The sequence below is a fragment of the Zonotrichia albicollis genome, chromosome 7, assembly GCF_047830755.1.
Source record: "Zonotrichia albicollis isolate bZonAlb1 chromosome 7, bZonAlb1.hap1, whole genome shotgun sequence".
In the NCBI taxonomy this organism is placed as follows: Eukaryota; Metazoa; Chordata; class Aves; order Passeriformes; family Passerellidae; genus Zonotrichia; species Zonotrichia albicollis.
The window spans coordinates 25,256,945-25,278,294 of NC_133825.1; the positions used below are offsets into that span (position 1 = coordinate 25,256,945).

Sequence of the window (21,350 nt, forward strand, 5' to 3'; positions counted from 1 at the left end):
CTAAAAAGATTTCATTTCCCCATCTTCCTGGAACTCCTCTCTCAACCTGCTCACCACTGTCCTTAGTTAGACAAGGATTTTCCTTTCCTTTTCTCTGTCAGGGACCAAAACCTGAAGAGATGAATGGAAGGCTTTCACTGAGTTTGGCAGCTCTCACCTCAGCACAGCAGCCACACTTGCACCCAACGTGACTCCTGCCTGCTCTCTGCTGCACAACAAAATCCAACAGCAGCAAAGGGAAGCCACCTTCCCAACCTGGCCATCAATAGACAGCATGCAATAATTTCAAGACATCACAAAGTGAAGCAAAAACCTTAACATTTTTAGAACATTGAGTTATCACATGCATTTCTAAACATTTCAGGGTTCTTTTTTTACATAATGAATTAGAGTCCTCTAAAAACTACATAGCAAAGCTAAAAGATTTTCCAACATAAACCAAGAGTTAGTTTAAACACTTCATTTTATTGACAACTCTGGTACCTGTGATGAGATTATGGAATATTTGGGTTTCTGTTGAAAATGCTGGGAATTCTTCACCTTTTGCACCCTTTCAATCCACCCAGAGGAAGGCACTGAGCATCAGCTTGCTCAGTTCACTTAGCATACAAATTTATAGAACAGCTGATAAGCTCCACGCTTTATTTTCATGTACCCCAAAAGTAAAGAACACAAGATGATGGTATATGGCATAAACACCTTGTTAGCATGGTGTTAGGGAAGGCACATTATGCAAGTTTAGTGACAAATGAATCTTTCCTTTTGAAAATACATGACTCAAAACCATGCATATATGTATTCCATATAATGATCTTCTAATCTGTATTCCTGCACTCACATACAAATATCATTTACAAACATCCCTAGCACATTTGACAGGGATGTGGAATGGAGTTCTTATAAAAGCATGAGATATATGAAAAGTGCATCAAACATATTATATTTACAAAGATTTGTAGCTTTTTTCCCTAATTTTCTGTACCTGTGAAATCTGCAAACGTTATCTACATGCAATTCACACCTTTGATTCCTTCTGTAAATCAGATCAAAATGCAGTAGAAAATTCCTTACTTTAAAAACAGACAGCAGAGACCAAAGCACCATAATCTGGTCTCCAAGGAACTAAAGATATTGACACATGGAGGAAGACCATATAGTATCATCATCTTAAGTCTATGTACAACAGCTGAAAAAAATTTTCTTCTTTCCTAACGTGGCTATGCACCTTCTCTACTTGTTTTCCATTTGCAACATACAATTCTCCCTTTGAGTTCACCAACATGGTTAAAAATCACTTCCTCAAAAAATAGATACAAAATATACTTTTCCTTTAAAAGGATGAAAAAAGGCATTTCAGTTCATATTTGAGTGGCTTATACTTAGGTGAGAATCAAAGATATATGGAACCTTCCTGGGAAACATGTTCAGCTGGAAAGTGTGGAAACATATCAGGTGATTTATTTTTAATATCTCACGTGCACACAACTTCAGCAACCAGCACACTATATACTGCTGACAAAGCTGATTTCCCCAGATTACGATAAAAGGATGTCCAGTGGGATAAACCTTTACAAAAAAAATATCCAAGCTGCCGATCAAGCAGTAGCTCAGCAAGCCCTGTGAGCAGCTCTTTGGGAACAGAAAGCAAGGAAATGGTAACTCTGGCAGATCAGCACACCCTGGCTCTGGTTATGGCCATCACTGCCCCTTGGTGACCAGGCACCAGTGAATGCTCTCACTGGCACTGCTGTGGTGCAAATCAGTGACTCTGCAGGCTCCAGCTTTGGAGACGGCTTTCTCCCCTCCTACCAACAGCAAGAAACTCTCCCAGCAGGTCTGGTGGGGGATGTGAGCTGTTGTGGTGACCTGAGACTGAACCAAACACTAAAATGTGAAGTATTGACCCTGCAATTCATGGTGTGACAAAGAACTGTTCTATTGCTGTGCAGCCCTGGTGATGAACAGCCTGCACAGCACTTCCCTGGACACAGCAAATGCAATGCCAACTAATTCATTGTCAGCAAATGGACTCTGGTACAAAAAAAATGCATATGAGAGCTATAAATGTGCTGAAGCGTGGGTGCTGCTCCACAAGATGGGGTCATTAACCAAATAATGTGACTGTATTTTACTTTTGTTATTGTGGTTTCTTCTTTCTTTCTGGTATTGCTATGTTCTTAGAAACTAATATATTTCTCAGATAGGAAGATTATTCACTTTTATTTTTTATTTTATCAGTATTTCTCCATTTTCATGTTGATGTGGGAAAAATACTGTGCCTTGTGGTCCTGGCACTATGGTAATGTGTTGCTAGTATTAAAGCCCTTTTAATTTAGACTGGCTAAATACAAACACACCTGTGAATACTTGATAACGAGGACAAGAGAAAATAAATTTGCAGTCACTAATGGATTAATTTATTAGTGCTCCACAAAACAACACACTGCCCTGTGTCTGGATTGTGGTTTGCTGCAGCTTTTTTCTTAGTCATATTAACACTATGAACAGAAATATAAACTCAACATGTAAATCTAACTGAAAAATCATGGACATGAAAGTATCCATTATAAACCTCTACAGACATTTTTACCCTTTCTAAGGACAAGGTGACTTTGGCATAAAGACAACTTTAGGAAATCAGAGCAACAGCAAAGTATTTTCCTCTGCAAATGAAATTTATCGCTTCAAATAAACTCATAAGAGTTGTTAAATTGTCCTTGGTAGATGATTGTCTTGACCACAAAATGCAACATGATAATGTGCTGGGAGCTACCTTGGGACAGCTCAAGTACTCTGAACAGATTATCTGTCAGGAAGGAAGAGGACTAAATTCTACTTTTAATATTAGACCAATAAAACTTGGTCTGAAATAAAGGAAAATCCTGCCATTCATAAAGCAGCTCAATTGGGACACTAGCTAAAGATAAACTGCTGTTCTCTTATCCATTGTGCTTTATAATGTTTGGCAGCACATGGTTATCAGCCTATTTGTATATCTAATGAAGCAAAAACCATAATCAGTTACTGATATATATATATATATATATATATATATATATATATATATATGAAACTACAGGTTTCTTTGAAGCCTATTATTTTTGGTGCTACATTTTACATGTGAGCACACAGATAATGGGACAAGGGATTTGTCTATTCAGTAGAAAGGGTTCCTTGCCTCTATATTCTCTCCTCATGGGTAAACTGACCAATGCTCTCAGAGTTTGGTTGTTTTGTTGGGCTTTTTTTTAATATCAAAAAGAAAAAACAACAGCATGTAATAATGTATTTTAAAATCTGAGTTATTAAAGAGCACAACATTTGATTTCACTGTTTGCTTCAGAGAGATTCTAATAATTAGTTTCTGTAATTAATTTACACAAAAGTACTCTTCAAAATGTTTGGTGGGGTTGGAAAATTGATTGAAGCTGTTCAGGGGAATCAGAGTCATAAAATCACATTAATTCAACCACTGATTTTTAAAATATCTTCACTGAAACACATGGCAGAAACTTCCCTCTCTGAGACATTTAAAAATGGATCAGACTAAATCCTGAGAATGATCTTGAATCAGCTAATACCTGGATCTTCCTTTTACCCTCTCTGATAAACAGGACTACTAAAATTTTTCCAGATTAAAAATTTCCCTGGCAACAGATAGGCTATTCACTACAAGTTAACTGGTGTAATAGTAAGTATACAGAATATTTTGGTAATTTACTCCATCTATGTCTAGACACAATAATGAAAATCATACATCCATACATCCCTTACAAGATACTTGGTCTGTTTTAGATGAAATGACAAATCACAGTTAAAGAAATGATAACAACTTAGAAAGAAGGCAATAAATCTATAGAAGGAATTTCACTATCTGCTAAATTCTCAGTGTAAACAATGAAATAACATTTACACTCCAAATCTGCATAGATGCAGTTAAGTCCTTGAAGTCCTCAATGTACAAAAGCAAATACTTAAGACAAAATGTAAAACTTAATTGCTTTATCCATGTATTTGTAAAGAAAAAAAAATACAAAGGAGGGAAAAAACCCTAGGCTTGCTACGAGTATTTGTGTGGCTGTGGAAAGATTTATAATACAGCCTAGGAGGGGTCCATAAGATCCCCTCACCCACAATCAATTCCATAACCAAGGAAAACTTGAAAAACATCTATTAAAGCTTCTTGTTATACAAATTATACACAGTGCTGAATAATGGAATAAACTATTGATTTTATTTTCCTGTGAATGACTAAAGCCTGTGGCTGTGATTTTCATTGCAGAAGAGGAAGGACTGTTTCAAGCTTCTGTAAATAAATAATAGCAATGCTCCCACATTCAGGTTCAAGATAACTTGGAAACTCCAACTATTTACCTCACCTGCAGCATGCAGACTCAGAGGATTAAGCTTGTCTCTTTTCAATTAATTTTTAAGATCTTAAATTACCTCTGCAGCTAATAAAATAAGCTACTTCTCTTTGAGGCACTATGTTTGATATTAATGGAAAGGACTCAGTCTCACCAAGCAGCATAAGCAATCTGTACTGATATTCACAATACTGTAAATCAGTGCTGATTAATTTTTACTGCTATAGCTATAAATTCAGCAGAAGAAATAAACATGTCTAATTTCAAATCAGTGAGCAGCCTATTGATACTATATTTTTAAGCTTATTAAGCACGTACCTGCAGAATGTATTTAAGAACTTTATCAGATTCAGGCAAAAATGTTTATCATCAGGTGTCAGACAAATGCAGCAGTTTTATTTCTCCCTCAATAACCCATTTTTTCAGCAATGAGATGAGGAAGCAGGTAGATATTAAATGCTGCTGCTGTATTGGGACATACTTTTACTGATTTTCTTAGCCTTCATAAATCAACACAAGTGTTCAACACATACAAGGACTTTAATTCATCCCAGAGTAGCAGCAAATAAACAGGATGTCCACACCAAACACTTTGTCTCCACTCAGACAACTGGGAGATGTTTTCTTACTGTATTTGCTAAAAATGTAATCCTGTTTTTTCTATGAAAAGTGTCAAATGCAAATGAAGCTGCCTGATAGACCTCATAGCTGATGGTGACAAGATTATTTATGAGGTTTGCTCTAAATATATGTGGGAATGATAAACCTGTGTGATCACAGTCAGATCAGCCTCCCCCGGCACGCGGGCCTGCAGTAAACATTGCACATTTCAGTCTGGTTACTTGATTACTGACACCAGCATAAGCTACTATAACCAGTCAGTCTGATAAATACTGCCAGAAAAATCAAGGTTTCTCTGATATTATGCAGTTTTGACACATCAGCAAACCCGTGTTAGCACAGTAATTGCAAAAAATGTAATTTTGTTTTTATGTTACCAAAGCCTCTCATATCTCCTGTAAAGTTTCTTTCACACCCCTGCCCTTCCTGGCTCCACACACTACATCCACTTTACATTCCCATCTAAAAGGCCAATCCCATACACCAGGTTTTCTGATTGTGCCAAGGACCACACAAAGACAGAACACTGATGCAGCTGTGTGACCTACTTATACAACTCTGAATTCTTTTCCTGGGCTTCCACAGCAGAAATGACAATGACTGCATTTGTCCCACAGTCTCAACTGCATGGCAGGTGACTGCAGCACTGTCACAACTGAGGAACCACTGGGAGAACTGGGCTATGGATAAATACATTCTTCTATCCATCCGTGTCATTTCATTAACACAAAGGTTCCTGCAGAGCCCAGACTTGTCCTGCCTGAAATCCTGCTCCAGGTCTGCACAGAGGCATCACGCTGCTGCTGCTGCACATGGACCTGCCTTTATCTGGAGGAATGCTGGAAATGGGATTAAATGCATTTATCTGTGTTGGGCTTCGATGTTCTCAGTCATTAAGCAGTTCCACTGAATTTCAGTAGCAATTGGCATGATTGGTAGTGCAGAGTCCCTTGGAAATGCCTCTAGACTGGCAGAAATGGTTCTTTCCCAGCTATGTTGCTACAAGGTCTCATAAAGCTAAATAGGAGAGGGAAAAGGAATAATTTTTACTGTCAAAACCCAAAAAGCACATTTATTACTTCCAAAACATGTGATCTGGAAAGTTTTTGGAACCATGTGTATGAATTAGATTATTTATCTTGTCATAGGTGTAAAATATTTCACTTGACTGCAATATTCTGTAGGTGAAAAAATCCTGTTCTGGTTAAATAACTGATACAAAATGTCTGTTAAAGTGGGATAAGCCTATGAGTTTCTTAGAAATTCCTATAGGGATTTTCACACTATTATTTCCAAATGGGTGTTTGGTAATATGGGTCTGTAAAATATAACCAGCCTCACAGAAACATTAAATGGATTGCTAATAGCTCCCTCATCTTATGAACATGTGACATTTAATAAACATTTTTCACGCTAAATGTTACTTTATTCCTTCCACAGATCATTAAGCTGTCCTTCACTTGCCTACTACAAGAAAATGTTTCAGATGCAATCCTGTTTACTGCTCTCTAAAGGCATAGAAAATTCCGTAGGTTTTGTCAATTTCTTAGAACTAATTACTTTCTTCAACTTCAGGATAAGGAATGTACATAATTTTTTGAGAATAAAAACAACCCACAGCCTTATTCCCTAATGTTTCAAGTAATTTAGGTCTACTGCCATCAAAAAACAAACAGGCAGAAGCACAGTGCAGGTATTTACACCAAGATTTTAGAATATTAAGTGAAGGTTTTAGAAGCTGTGCACTGTACATCTCCAAGGACAGGGATGTTGACATATTTATTGATATCCACACTTTGTTGCCTAGTTAGCTGGTCTGAGATTTGCAGCAAAGACCTCGAGACACTCAGAGATGTAGGACTCAGACCTTTTAGAAAGATGCTGGGTTTTGTGTACGATGACTTGGAGATCTACTTGTCTTTAGGAATCCAATTTTGACACTAACAACTCTATTTGCTGTACAGTTTCTTATGTTGCCTCATATTAAATTACTTAGGATGAGGAAAGAGAATTACTTTAGCTTACTCCAATTACTCTGCACATTCTTTTCACACATAGTCTAAGCTGTTGCATTACTGAGTCTCATTTCCAGCAGTTCTGTGTTACAGGCTCAGAAGACAATACAAGAGCATGAAGTTTTAATCATAATTTTATCATTTTTTTATCAAATTTACTGTCTTATGGGAAAGTATTTCTGCATGTCAGGAGTCTCTCAACCCACCCTCCTGAACCATCACAAGTTTAACACCAAAACCACCAACGCTCTTCCAAATTTACTGAGTCCTTTCTCTAGGAAACAAGGCATGAAAGTGCCTTTATGCCTCAGATCCAGCTGCAGATAAGCAACCCACAAGTGTGGGATGCTTAAAAGTGTTTGATCTGAAAGAGATTGTTCTCAGCTATGTAGATCTGCCCTATTTGGTTAGGAAGAAGAGCAGAATCACCTCTATTTGTTATTCCTTTTAATTTCACAGGGATACATACTTGAAAGCTTTAAAGACTATTCAGTGAGCTTTATCAGAAAACACAGTCTTTTGCCAACATCTCTTATGATTCAAGGGAGGAAACACAGAATGACAGTGTACAAAAATACTCCCATTACTGTGCAATTCTCCCATGCCTACAAAATGTATAGCAAGGAACTGACCTGGGCACACCTCTCCTTTTCTCAATGCTAAGCCCCTCTAATAATTTTATAACTCAACTGCAGCATTGTGGTTTCTTTTGAAAAGCTGCTGCACCTTTGCTTGTCCTCACAGTGTGCAAGCCATGCACACACACAGCACAGCTGGCTCTGCATTCATGCTCTATGTGGTGTTAAACATTACAGAGAAAAAAACTCAGGTACGTATAAGTGCTAGAGAAACTACATTTTTGGTTTCTTTTTGCTAACTGAAAAATTTCTATCAATACACCTCGTGATTCTATAGAAACAATTTATTTAAAGCTGGTGAGTAAACACAGACACATCAGGTGAATATTTTGCCATAGAGTGTTTTCAGATTCATAAAAAGGCTCCTTGAAGGACAGACTGCTTCAGTACTCCAATCTGAGTGCTCTCTAAAGTCCCTTACCAGGTGCCTTTGCCAAACTCAGTCCTTTGAGGTTGGTGCACTGTATGAGCAGTCCTAATCGAAATACACTGGCAATTGTCAGCTTGTTTATGACATCAAGCCCCCATCAGAAGATGGGAACAGAAGAGCTCTGTTTTCCTCTAAGCCAAAATGTTTTCTTGACATCTGAGGATGATTTGTTCAAGCTAATCAATAGCAAGGCAGGCCTGATGGGAAGCACTGTGACTTGGACAAAGCTCTGCAGTGCACAGAGCGCTGTGTCAGAAATGACAGATTTTTCAGGTGAGATACTGATTTTTTTTTTTGAGATGTGAAAGCTACAGAGCTGAGGTATCAAGGCACCAAGGAAATTATGTCTCTCCTACCTGGAGCTGCAAATGATGCCATTCTATTTGACCATGGGTGTTGACACACATATCCTGACAGCATCAGATCAATGTGTGTTTATGACCCACAGAAAGTGCGATAAATAATGTCCCATACCAGGCAGTCATGCAAATGCAATCATGGCTTTTTGCCATGCCTATCCTGCCTTGCTTATAGAAATATATTCTGCTTACAAGTGATTAGCTAATAATGTAAGCAACCAAGTAACAGCAAAAATGAATGGCAAGAAATGATTTTCTTCAGATTTTCCTCTGGGCATCTTGTGTAATTTTAGATGCAAGCCATGAATTTATGACTTCAGATATGGAGGAAACAATGGGAAAATTACTTAACTGCTTCTCTGTTTGAACACTGTTAAGGGTTCAAATCCTTTACTACCATGACTACATTAGAACATTAACTACTATAAATACCCATAACAAAGGTGGTCTGAAATCCTTAATGTTGGGCATGAACAATATGACTCATCCATGAGATTTAAAGCAGACAGGGTTGTGATAAAAAGAATCATTAGCAGCTATCACCAGCTATAAAAAATTGCATATTGGAACAAAAGTGCATGATGTGCACACAACCCAGAATCACCTACAGTGAGCAGCAAAATGAAAGCTGCTGTTTGCCCTCATTTGTATATGGGGATGCACTGCAATTAATTGTTAGGCATGTAATGTGAGAATGGTGCCAAAGGGCCCCATATACACAAATATTAAACTCCTGGAGTGTAACTGCTCTCTCAGAGCCATTCAAACAAATGAATTGCCTGTGCAGAGAGCATATGCAAGCCAGAACCACCAGGATGAAGCCTCGTGCTGGTGCCTGCAGCACAGGCAGTGACACCCAGGCCAGCTCACCACTACTGCAGCACACACACAGACCAGCATGGGGCAAAAAGGAGCAAAAGGGGGAAATTCATGCTACCACCTTCATAAACACAAACTACTATTTAAATCTAGGCAAAGTGGCTTACATGAATGTGCAACTTAGGACTTCACAGAAGACCGAAAGAGCTGCTATGACCTGTCTCCCATGAGATGCCTCAGTAAAACCTGACCTTCAGATGATCAAAGGGCACTTGTTTTCCTTCTTCGTGTTTCATCTCCTTTCCACAAACTTTAAGGTGCCTCAAAGAATTTAATAGTTCCCAATAAATCTCAGAGAACATTCCCCATCAAAGATCTTTTCCTTTCCAGGTTTGAGACACTTTACCTTACTCTGAATTAGATCTTAAGAATATTGAGGAATACAATGTTTCCCTTATAAGACCTTACTACTAGGGCATAAATTATTTTGACAAACAAATGCAAGGCAAAAGGAAAGTCTGTATTCTTTTCCACTGCAACAAACTGGATGTGTCAGCAAGCAAATTAGTTTTCTAGGATAGTCTAGGAAATGGAAATAAAATAAAATAATACAACCTGATTTGTAGATTTCTTTTTTTTCTTTTTTTTTTTTTTTTGTGGTTTGTTTCAAATCAGTAGGAATTTGCTCAGAACAAAGTTATGAGCTGCAGTCACATCTTTTAACTCCTATTAGGGCTATTCAATTTTTACAAACCATTGATGTAGAAAGAAGAGCTCTCCTTTTCCATGCCTGGCTCCATCTCTGCACCTTCCTTCACAGTTTGAGCAAATCTCTAGGAAACACTACAAGCTATTTCTAGCAGAAGCACAGGATACTGTACTGAAAGATCTTATCTTCTTAAGAAGTCAGAAAACCAAAGGTGTATGGGACCCAAAAAGAAGAAAATGCTTTCAAATTACAAGAGAAATAGATAATATATCAACATTTCAGAAGGAAAACAAGAAATCCTACTACCTATGGACATTTTTATTTTATTTTCCTTATATGAAACTGCATTGTGAATTCATTCATTTCAGAACACAGTTACATTGACACTAAAGTGGGCTAAATGGACTTGCATTTTATCTGCCAACTTAGCCTGCTAGATTGAGGCAAAACTGGCAAGTGACCTCACAATTGACAAGACCATGGCTGCCGTGCTGGAATCCTCCATGAAAAATCTCTATTTTCTACAATGGCATCATTACAGAGGAAATAGTCATAGAGGTGTGAAACACACTGTAATATGCACACAAAGCTCAATACGTGAAGGGAAAAGAGACAAAGACACACTTCTGCTGGGATTTATACTTGAGGGCTGCAATTTCAGGTAGCGAATAAGATCAGCAGGAAAATTAACCTAAAGGATGGGGAAAAGGTGCCAAAGTTTAGCAGCACAATTTTCCAGCCTCTGCTCCAAACCCCACTGAAGCAGAATTGCTGCTGACCTGAGATGAAAACTATGGTTTCACAGCAAGATCTGGGAAACTGAGTGTGCTAAACTGAGTGTCATCAATTTTTTTTTTTTTTTCAAAATTTTATTTTGCCTGTGTATGGTTTCAAAATCAGGAAGTCCAGCTATTACCTCTTTTTTCTCTAGTTACACATCTCTTTTACTGTTTCACTAGTGGCAGGGTTGTGAAAGGGATACAAAGGTGTTATAATCAGTAAGAAAGTCAAGTCCCCTTACAATGGCAAGGAGATGCCAAGCAGGCAGCCCAAGGTTGGTGTTCAGTGAGTGGATTCCCCCTGCGTCACTCCAACCAAGTTCATCAATCAGATTGCCAAGGTACTTTTGCTTTGGAACATGGCTGGGTCAGAAAACAGCAGAAAACAGTGCTCTAGAATATTCTACTGATCCAAATCCTCCCTTTTCCAGAATATTCAAAGAAGGAGAAATATTGCCTTTCCAAGGAGCTGCAAGGCTGTGCCATTATCTCTGTTATCTGTATTTTGTGGGACTCTGGCTGCAGATCTTCCCAGTCAGCTGCTCCACTCACCACATTTACCAGCAGCAGTCCTTTACCCCAGACTGCTGTACAGAACAACAATCTCATCCTATTGCTTCCTCAGTCCATTAATTCAAATATGGTCTGAAATCAGTGTGAAACAAGGGACTGTACTGCTGCTTAAGATGGCAACAGCAGCAGCTGCAGAAACAGGTATTTACATTTCTGAGCAGCTTTATAATGGATCAGTAAACACCCCGGCACCAATGAAAAAGCAAATTTCCTGCTTTACTATAAAACCATTACCTTTGCCTACTATGCAGATAAAAACAAAGATTTTTCTCCAGACATGTTTGTGAAGAATTCAGTAGCTTGTAATATCAGAGATTTTCAAGCAGCAGCAACACTGTTCCCTCAAAGGAAAACAATTGTCCATTGCAAACTGCTGTCCCCTCCTTTGTTCTGCAGCTGTGTACTTTCAAGAAAATTTTAAACTGAAAAACCAGCTCTATTTTTCATTTGTCAAATGCCTTTCCACTGAGGATTAGAGATTCTCTTCTCTTAAATAAAACAGAAAAGAGAGCTTAACATATGATTAAAAACAAACTTCAGCAGCTAAATATCTTTGTAAAAGATGTCAATGCCTTTACAGTTGTAAAACAAAGTTAAAGTCACTTTCAAATTGGCAACCAGTCATCTCAGACTCATACCTCTTAAGCACTCTTGAAAATTTTTGGGGTAACATCTAGGTAGTGGGGACAAATGATTCCTGCCCCAAGCCTCACATTCCCACGTTCAGCCAGGCTGCAGCAGGAACACCTGCACTCAGCTATTGGTGCATGGAAGCACAGACACACATGAATTATCATAGTCCTGCAACACCTTGTGCTCCTGCAGCTGGTTCTTCCCTGACACTGCTGTTCCTGCTCCTGCCAGGTGCTTCAGGTCAGCTCTCAGACACATACATTTGCTCCATTCATATATATTTATATATATATATATATATATATATATATAAAATATATCTTTATATATATTTATATATATTTGCTCCATTTTTCTGAGATGTCTACTCCCATTTTTGCCAAACAGCTGCATTAGCAGAAAGCTCACAGGGCACCAACAGCTGGAGGCTGTATTCTCATGGGGAAATTTCTTTGGAGATCCAGCAACTGCAGAAGGCAGCTCATCTGAGCCACCTGTAGGATCACATTATGCTGTCCATCTGAGGCCTTAAAGCCATCTTAAGCTTCCAGGTGCAAAACCAGCTTTTTCTAATATGTAAGAATTTTCCTTTGGTTTTCAGTCTAAATTTATACAGCACCAACTTAAACCCATTCATTCTTGCACAAACATTATCTTTCAGCTTCAATCATTCTTATATTTCCTTTATATTTATCCACTTGGTGTATTTATAGACCCAATGACATCTCTGACATATTTCCCAGGCCATCATTCCATAGAGCTGCAATTTCCTGACAGGCATTGGAACATCTATCAATTACTGTACTGGATCAGCAATATTTCACTCAAAGAATGGCATTCAAATATTTTTTAAAAAAACCTGATCACTCCTTCCACCACCCCTTCCTACATTCCTATAAAATACAGAATCGTAAAAGAGCCAAAAATATATCATGTACCTATAGGTGCTGTGAGAATCACCAGACACAAACCAAATCCCTCCATCCATTACCAACATGAAGGAGGTAACAAGCTATGATAGAGCCCTTGAGTCAGATCCTCATGGTACAGAACACCAGGTCTGCCCTAAAAAGTGCAAGTTCACCCAAAGAGGAGCAGCAAGGACTCTCCTGGCTGGCACTCCAAACCGTCACAATGAAGCCAGAGATTTTCCTTAAATCCCTTCTGCCTATGAAGGAAATGTCTCCCCAACTAAATAGATTTTATCTCAAATTATAAACCAGAGAGAATGTAATGGAGAAAATGTGTTCCCGTCATATTTGCGTGACAACTTACAGATAAAGTAAATCAAAACAGGTTAAAATCTAACTCTTTCCTATAACCGAGATCTGCAGTGAGGAACAACTTTTAGAATAAAAATATTTTGGCTTTAGAAAGGAATATAAAACTCAAGACAGAGGACTTAAGATTGCACTTCTGAAAGCAACTTTTAAAAAATCACATTGCGGTAATTACAGGTTACGTACACACGTAGTCACACAAGAAATTCAGTCATATGCTGTGCTTTTCTCTGTCTTTTGTGTAGGTGCTAAACACAGACATTATACACAAATACATTTTTATTTCTCTTTCTTTTCTTTTAGTTATTTTTTCTAATGCTGTTTAAATGCTTGGACAACTTACAATAGAAATTTTGATGTCTCGCTGACTTCTCTTTCCTGTTCAGTCTGCAACTGCAGCAACTTTAAATATATGCAGAGTAATTACACAGGAGCTGGTGAATATTTGCCTGACAACAATCACAATACCTGAAGAAATGCTTGCTGAAGAATGAATATGAGTTGAGGCCTGCAACATGAACCTTCTTTCTAGAAGATAATCTCAGTCAGTGATAGAGTCATATACGAATCTCTAGTAAGTGTCAAGACAGACAGAAATGACAAATGCCATAAAAAAAGACAAACAGCCCTAGCCTGCCTGACTTGAAGTCAGTGCCACTGTGATGAAGCCTGATTAGCTGCTCTGCAATTGCACATTTTCATTTTCTTATAGCCCATTAGGCTGCTTTTAACAAAATTAAACACACTGCAGGGCAAAATAACAAAGTAAACCAAAACAAAACACTTACATTGTTTATAAACATTTTCTTAAGAAATTGCCATTTTGAGGATAAATGTTTCTCTCTTGAGCAAACTAGATATCATTCTTCCAGTTCCTGCCTTCGGACATCCCCAGAATGGGGATGGGGAGAGCAGGTTATTTCTATGAAATACATACACTAAAAATACACCACATCTAACTGGACACTACTAAATAAAACACATCTAGACTACAAGGGAAAAGTAACCATAGGAATAATACTACAAATCAAACTCCACCATGATGAGTAAGATGAATGAGATTAATTAGCATCCATCTCAGCTAAGTTAATGTTACAGGACTCCATAGCTTTGGATCCCATTCACTGCTTTTCCAAGGTTGTGCTTTCTCTGCCCATGGCCATTGAATTCAGCCTGCTCTCTCTTTGTGCCTCTGTTTATTTTTGTATAAAATCCCACACATGGAACATGGCTTCCCAGTTTTTTACACATGCTAGCAGGAGAAGGGTGGCAGTGGCATTTTAAGGGGTTGCTAAAGTTTCAGAGTCAGGATGCTCTGCTCTGCCATGACCTCACCCCTGCTTCAAGGGGAACAGCAGAGATGTTAGACATGAGAATGGACAGCAGCCACTGCCCCATTCTCCCCTGGAATGCAAAGAAAGCAAAACTGAAGCCACTGGGGGCAGCAGGAGGTGCTGGTACCAGCACACACAGCACATCCCAGCTCCGTGTGCTGGTCCTTCCCTTCAAGGGAGTGCTCAATGCAGCTGGGAATGATGCTACTTGTGATGGAAAGGTACAATCCTTGCAGTTGTTCTGGCCTGCACTCCACTGTTAAATGGTGTATTTTAGTGCATTTTCATCTTGGAAAAAAAAGGCTGGCTGCTGACATTTTTTTTTCCCCAAGTTATGCCATGAAGAAATATAATGTGCCTTTTAATAGAAATGTCAAGGACCCATTCCCTCCAATTTACTATATAGATTTTTAAATCCCATACAAAAATGTTATAAGTTTAATTGGAAAAGACAGCATGACAGCATAATTTTATACAACTGGTTACAATTATTACAATAGCAGCTTCCACACAGCTCTCAGTGATTTTTCAAGAGCATTTACAAGCATAAAGTGTGAGTTAGGAAAAAAAAAAAGTAATTTGCTACAGCTGTGCAAAGTGTATTAAGGAAATCAATCAGCAGTGACACAGATATTTAGAAATGAGAGATATTTTGCCCATCTGAGAGCACAACTGTAAGATTTGGTGACGTTAATAGACTTTTTTTAAATGACCAGATTAAATAAAAAAAAAAAAAGTGTTATATTTTAGCTCAGATATATGGCACATTAAAAAAAAAAAAAGGCAGACAAACGGGTTAGAAAACTATTCTGGTTGTTTTTTTCACTTATGGGGAGAGTGATATCAATATGACAGAGTATGAGCCTAGGAAAAAATGGTGATAAAGGCACCTCTCTGGCAGCCTTAGTGCTGCAGTTGTGAACAAGTTCCTTCTGCTCAGACAGAAGAATTTGCTCCTTCTTTTGCAAACATAATAGCATCAAAGATATTCAAGTATTATTGCCAGCTTGTTTTTCTAACTGCTAATTTCACAGAAGGTTCAGTTCTGGCTAAACCCTTGGGTCAAAACTAATGTTATAATTATATGCAACAGACACAAAGCTTTACTTCAACAGATGATGCAGAATGGAGATTTACATGAAAGACTAGAAAATCAAGCAAACTTATTTCTTAAAGGGCATGTTGAACTATTGAACACAAATACTAAAAGGAGCTTTGAGAGCATAAGGGCAATATAAGAACGGAACACTTTAGTTAATTAGACAATAATGAAAAAAGCTTATTAGGGAAATTTAACATACTCACAGAGAAGTTTATAGAAGACAGCAACCCAGTTCTTTTCCTGAAGTGATTTTATGGTGATAAAAGTTCTGCAAGTTCATTATGCTCTAGATTTATTCTTTATTTACTTTTGAAGATATTCTCATGGGCCAAAGCACCCTCTTAACCTTGAACTTTGTGTTTTTGCCATTGGATTTCTAACACACCCAAACCAGATCAGAATAATACAATAAAGACAGGCTGTAAAGAAACTGGGCTGTGAATAATACATGCAAATTATGTTGAAAAAGGACCTGTGAGAGTTCCACCTGTGAGGGTGGAAGATAGACAAAATTGCTTTGCTTCTTTAGGGAGAGGGGCAGGCATACCAGTATTTATACAGCAGGCAAATTAATTGGCTTTTGCTGAGCTCTGTGCTGCTGCAGCTAAACTGCTTCCACAACCTGACCTACATAACTTCCAATTTGCTTGGGAATTTCCTCATTCAGCCACAGGACAGCACAGCATACACAAACTGCAGAAATAATCTTGGAAAGTCATACAGCCCCATATGAAATAAATTTCTTGCAAGCAAATTAAAACTTCATAAAATATATTTGGCAGCACAAAATTAATCAGTTCAATCAGAAATTGCTGGATTAAAACTCATATAATACAGTCAGGAAACTGGTATAGTAATTTAAAAGTACTGTCAGTTGCAATTAGCAATAAGCATATAATTTATGGGACACTCCATATCCATATCCAGGGCTTTGCAGCAACATTTAGATTTATACACTGACAGCCCTCATTTTCTCTGCTATGCTCATTTCTCAGTCTCCGAATTTTCCTGGTATACTCAAACTAGGAAAAGCTTGCAAGTTACCCTGCCATATGAAAGATAGAAGTTTGTTTTCCAGATTGCCTACTCTGAAAATGGCCAAAAAGTAGCTACCATATAGGTTTGATAGGAAAGAAGTCTCAAGGAAGCAGAATTTCTGTATAGAGTTGGTTGCGCACTGGACTCTGTCCCATTTGCAGGATCTGCACTCAGTCTCAATGCACATATGTAATTTAAAGACAGATTGCAGGAAAATTCTGTATTGTTTTTGGGGTCAAATGTTCTTGCACAGCCCTGAGCAGATTTGTAAAATCTCCCAGTAACAGTGCCTCTCCTTGTGCCAAGCAGGAGCTGCACAGGGAATCAGATATAAACAGCTGCTATCTCACCAAGCAGTTTTCATCCTACCTCCTGTCCATTACCAGCTTCCCAGTCCAGTGCTTGTTCTCAGATTTCCTACCCACTACTCAGATATTCAAACCAAGGCAAACACTAAAAATATCACTTGGGATACAAAAGAGAAAGACAGACCTCCCAGCCCTAAAACTATCTATGAAAATCTACAGCAGCATTAATCTATTTCTGGGCATTTCAGAGGTATTAAGAAGTTAATTTTCACACAGTACAAGTATAATTTAAAAAATTACTCATGACATATAGGAGCCTACATATTATTAAATATCGACAGATTTGCCAAAACTCCTCTAATAATTTTGCACTTTCTATTTACTTTTTACTTTTGTGTCAGAGATTTTGCATTCTTACAGAGAAGACACATTATTTTACATTCAAATACTGGTGCAGCTGCTAGTACCTAAAGCTTGAGAGATTTATGGATAATAACACAAGTGCAAAATAAAAGAGTACATTTGGATGCATATCAAACAGCAGCTGCATCAGTCAATCAAACTGCTGGACAACAGATTCAAGTCTACAGATAAATGTAAAATACAATTACTCAGCCAGACCAACTTCTTCAGAAAAATACATTATGTATTTCCCAGTATTGACACGGATAATGCAGTACTTTTCTCCTTGACCAAAGCATGCCACACAATTTGTTTTCAAAGCCAACATGTGCTAAAGCAGAAAGGAATTGTCATTCTTGTGAATTGCTATCAATAAAAAAGCAGCTCCTGTGTCAGTCAGCTTGTGTAACAACAAAAAACCAGATATGTATCAATGTCAGAATCTCAGCACATCCCACTCTAAACATAAAACATCCTCAGTTCTTTTACACAGTCACTGCTGCAGGATGCACACACTGCTGCTTCCCAGTCACTTCACTTATTCTGACATCTCATTTTTACAGTGTAAATACCACACTCTGCCCAAAGGAAAACCCCTCTGTGTATGCCTTTTTTGTCATGAACAAAATGAATGACCAAAGCAGTCCCACTCAAACCTGACAACTTCATGCAATTGCTTTTTAGTCTTTATCAATCAAAACTGCTGAAATAAAAATAATGGTACAGAGGAGAGCTCTGAATTGAATTCTTGATTGAAAATCTGTACCAGAAGCCAGCCTTGTCTGAACACAGCTCTCATTAACAACTCTGGCAGTAAATGGCATTTTGAATTTACCATGCCCTAGGGAAAAGCAGATATAAATCAGGGCACCCTGTGGTCATCACCTAGGGATTAACATTCCAGGGCATTGATCAAGCAGCTGTGTCTATTCCAACCTTTCTTTCCCCTCTAGCTTTTTATGGCCAGCAGTTTAAGACACTGAGCAGCCTCAGAGCATCCCCAGGTCCCTGCTCAGCAATGTGCCTGACCCCAGAGCCGGACCCTGACCCTGAGCCCAAGGCAGCAACAGCACACAGGGCCCTGCAGACCTGAACACGGAGTTTGCCCACATCCATCACACTGAGAATGACTTTCCTCCTGCTCCTCCTGGCCTTCCACCCCTGCTGCTCCACTGTCTTACACAATTAAATCCCCACAAAACTCATCCTAAAACGTAATGCTTGTCTTGTGTTCCCCAACTTGGATTTGAGGTGTTTTTGAGCCAATCCTGTACTGCTGAAATATTTATCTACTCCTACCACATATAATCTGCTGGTAAGGGATTTTGTATAAAGAATAAAATAAGATGTGGTTAGGCAGTAGTATTAATTTGTTCTCTGACCACACAACTGAAGAATCTCTTAGCTAATGCCTGGTACATAGCTTCATTTACTACTTTTTAAACTTTACTATCACTCTTGGCAATAATAGTTCCTTTGCTGCTGCTCTTTCTTCTGCTCAGACAGGCCATCTGCCATCCTGCTCTCCAAACTATTTGTCAGCTCCAATATCTGCAGGCCCTGAAGGATATTATAGGTGTGAATCACGTTCATATTGTTCTTCCCGTATTTTGGGCTGAGGACAGGACTGTGCTGTAATGAGACACTGACTGCAGAGAAACAGCGAAAGCCCACAGCAGCTAGAACAGAAGGTACATGCCATAAATTTTCAATGTGCACTTCGTATCCCTTAAAACAAATTTATTCAAATTCTCCCCTGGCAATCAACTTTAAGTGGTTTTCAGCACATGTAGATGTTGGCAAAGGATTCCAAGTTATACACATTAGGTTTTCTCCCTAAAACTGACCAATTTTCATTAAGCAAAGTAGACACATTTTATCAGTGAAAAATGTGTAGATGTTACTCAGATTAATCAAACTGGAGAATCTCTGGAGTGATTTTAGTGGAGTAATTCTAAAGATTGAAGCTCTGACAGGCAACTTGTCAGCCAATGAAGGGTTGTTGAAGGTAAAGCACGCTGTAAAGATGAGCTGTGACTACTAAAAATTTTGGTTTATGTCAGCACATAAGAAGGAACATTTTTATATAAAAGATCAAAATGGGAAGAACTCAGCCTGGTTGTTCCAAACCACTTGATTTAGGGTCATGACAGGGAAGAGAAAACCTCTTTTAATACCTTTTTATTTTTGACCCTTCTACACATGAGTAATTTTTATTTTAAGGTTTGAGTAAGTCTCATTCTCATCTTAGTAAATCCATTCTGACTTTAAGCTTCAGGAATTTTCATTTTCAGGACAAACTCAGCTGGAAAGCTAAAACATACAGGAGACTTTGAGGTCTTATTCTGAGCAAGCAAAGACTCGTTAGCATTCATTTTAGCAAGTCTCTTCACTTGAGCAAAAACTAATTGGATAGTACATAGAAAAAAACTTTAAAACAACAGGAGCAATGAGAAAACTCTCACAAAAGCCCTTTTTTAAAAATCTCATCCACCTTGGCCATCTTGAAGATGCTGTGCAGCAGGGAAGCATAGAAAGGTCTGGATTTTGTGTGACATAAGAATAAGGGATTAACTATCAAAATTCTGCTGAATTTTAGAAAGATTTTCTAAGTACTGAACACTATTGACCCAAGAGACCGATTGCTAATGTTGCATTATTTCATTCACTTGAGATATACCTAAAGTGTCCCAAATTAAAAAGCTAAGCAAGGTCTAGCTCAGCCAAGCCCAAAACTAAATATATATACTAAATATATATATATATATATATATACATACAACTTTTCTTGCCATCTTCCTTTTCTTTTTTAGTTTTCTCTTATGGTTAAAAATTAAAAAAGAAATAGGAAAAAAATTTCATTTCATTTCATTCCAGCAGTCAGCTTCGTGATGCTTCCAAGTCACTGAGTTCAGCTGAGCATTTCAGGATTTGTGATGTTTTGCCAACACAGCAGGGTTGATGTCCCTGCTCTCAGTGCAGATCTGCCCTAGCAGATACTGAATAATTTCCCTGTACTAAGGAGCAGACGCAGACATTGAGCAGCTATGACTTTGAGTCTTCCTCAGGTTGTCTTATTGGAGCTTCCTAAATAGTTAGAAGATTTATCTTCTCTACCACCTTTTCTTCTCAAATCACCTTATAACATCAAAATTTGGCTTTTTCTTCATTTGCCATATTCTAATTAGTCTCTGATGGAGCAGGAAAATACATCTTGCCCATTTTCTACATAGGAAAGTTATAGTTATCTTTATTCATACATATGCAGGGTGGTATGAAAAATCAGGCAGAGCCTTTCCTGCTTTCACAACAACTTCTGGTAAGAGCTTTCTGACTAACACAGGACTGAGGAAAGCAGAAGTTCTGGAGGGAGAAATAGGTTACCCTGAATGTACTTCCAAAGGCACAGAAAGCTCATAAAGCAAGAACCGACTGAAATGGGTCATGATCTCCCCAAGCAGATGCATCTCTATATTTATCAACCACCATTATAGTTGTTGACACCCTAAGGAAGTGTCCTTATCACCACCCCAACGGGGCCCAACTTGTCATCTTTGCTTGCAAACTCACACAGTAACATTGCCCCTCAGAACCACACAGGCACCAAATTGCTTCGCTTGGAAAAGACCTCCAAGATTGAGCCCAACCATCAACCCAAAACTGTCAATAACCCTATACTGCTACACCGTGTCCCCAAGTGCCACCTCCAGACGTCTTTTTGATACCTCCAGGGATGGTGACTCCATCATTCCCTGGACAGCCTGACCACCCTTCTGGTGAAGAACCAACCTAAACCCAGCCTAAACCTCCCCTGCCACAACCGAGGCTGTTTCCTCTTGTGTTGTTACTTGGAAGAAGGAACCAACCCTTATTGTCTACAGCCTCCATTCAGGGAGTTGTAGAGAGTGGTAAGTTCTCTCCTGAGCTCCCTTTTCCCTAGGCT

General features: G+C 38.4%; 1 protein-coding gene across 1 annotated transcript in view; it reads right to left on the reverse strand.

The window, feature by feature from the left end:
- NRG3 (neuregulin 3) overlaps positions 1-21,350 on the reverse strand; it is a 339,710-nt gene that overhangs the window by 67,585 nt on the left and 250,775 nt on the right. The gene's annotated exons all lie outside the window — the stretch shown is intronic.